Source organism: Poecilia latipinna, unplaced genomic scaffold (genome assembly GCF_001443285.1).
Source record: "Poecilia latipinna isolate Pla-1442-1.1 unplaced genomic scaffold, P_latipinna-1.0 Scaffold3917, whole genome shotgun sequence".
Taxonomy (NCBI): domain Eukaryota; kingdom Metazoa; phylum Chordata; class Actinopteri; order Cyprinodontiformes; family Poeciliidae; genus Poecilia; species Poecilia latipinna.
This window is the reverse complement of record NW_015116533.1, coordinates 27997-29690: the sequence shown is the minus strand read 5'-3', so window position 1 is coordinate 29690 and position 1694 is coordinate 27997.

The following is a 1694-nucleotide window of genomic DNA, read 5'->3' as shown; positions in this document are numbered from 1 at the left end:
ACTGTAATGCCTTGCTGAAAAGTGAGATGTTCTTACAGTTTTGAAGAGTGACTTTGTCCACAGAGACCTGGAGCTTGCTGTGAGAAAACCTCTTTCCCTTCTCTCTTTCTCTGCAGCTTCCTTGTCCAACAGGGACTGATGTGGAGGCACAGCAGGCAGATCGATGGATGATGGGGCAGAGGCTGCTTCCTTAGTTTTGAAAGTGCCAGAGCAAACTTCCCAACATTTCGACTCTAAAAGTTCTCCTTGTAATCAGAAATGAAGTACAAAATCTGCTCACTTTATGTTTTTTTGTTTTGTTTACAAAATTATTAGAAATAATTGATGAATTTTGTGTTTTATTAAGGTGGTTAAGCGCCATCAGAGTCTCGTCCGTAACGTTAGCTGGAGATAGGCACCAGCAACCTTCCAGACCCCACTAAGGGACAAAGGTGTAAGAAAATGAATGAATGAATGAATGAATGAATGGATGGATGGATGGATGGATGGATGGATGGATGGATGGAAAGAGCCCCCAGAAAACATCGACAATCTTTGTTTTTAGAAAGTAAATCAGAATTTTCAAATGTATGTTCTAAATAATTTCTATTTTGGTGTAGAATTACCTGGTCTTGGTATGAATATCTCAAGTAGTTTTTATTTTAAACAGGAGATGAGCAAAGGGAGCTAAGACTAACTTTAGCATCAGGCAGCTGATAGTTAGCATGTTGTTGTAGGCCTTTGAGGTGGTGGTGGGGTTCTTGAGCCAAGTGTGGTTAGGGCAGACCGACAGTGTGCTCAGGGCAATAAGTAACGCTGGTTTCGAATGTAGGTCAAAATGTTATGCTTGGCGTCTGTCCAGATCACCTTCTTCTTTACTCTGTTCCCAAAATGGCTTGTGTAGAACTACAAAACAACACTTCTTAAGGATTTTTTTCAGCAATGTTTTCTTCATGCCACTCACCCAGAAGGATCACAAATCTGACCCTATTAAAAAAGTTGGAGCAGCAGCTTTGATTCTTTGATTCTTCTTACCCGGCCGGCAGGTTACAATGGTCGCCCGTGTCCCGGTACAGAGTTTCTGCATGTTCAAATTTAAGACCTTTTTAAGACCATCATGAATGGTATAAAAAACCTACATCGCCACAGAAGTGTACAAACTTCATCCAAAAAAGCTAGCTGGCTAGCTAACAAAGGTGTGTTAGCAGGAATTTACTGGCAGCTTCAAAGATAACTTCATTACCCTAAATAGTGAAGTCCCTGTGATTATTGTCATGGGACATACAAAAAAAAAAAATACATGGAATATATGAGATTAAACAGAAATTTGAGACTTGTGACTAACCTGTTTAAGGGCAACTTGCTTAAAATTAAAACATTTTAAGGCCTCAATGTTAGATACATGAATTTTATTGTTTTATGACCCAACCCTGCTTTAAACTTTCTCCCTGTCTTATCTGCTACGCTCAGTCTTCGTGCTGCTGCTTGTTCTCTAATGTTCTTTGCCACAGCTCTGGGACCTTTACTGAACAGCTGCATTTATACAGAGCTGGGTTGAACTAATGGCTGAGTTTCACTTCGGTTTGTAATGACTCAGCACAATCATTATGGAGCTGGCTTGTGTTCTTGTCTGAAATCTTGCCATATTTTTCTTTCCTTTACTGCAAAAACAACAAGTTAAATTTATAGAAAATGTTCTTTAATTAGTTTTTTTT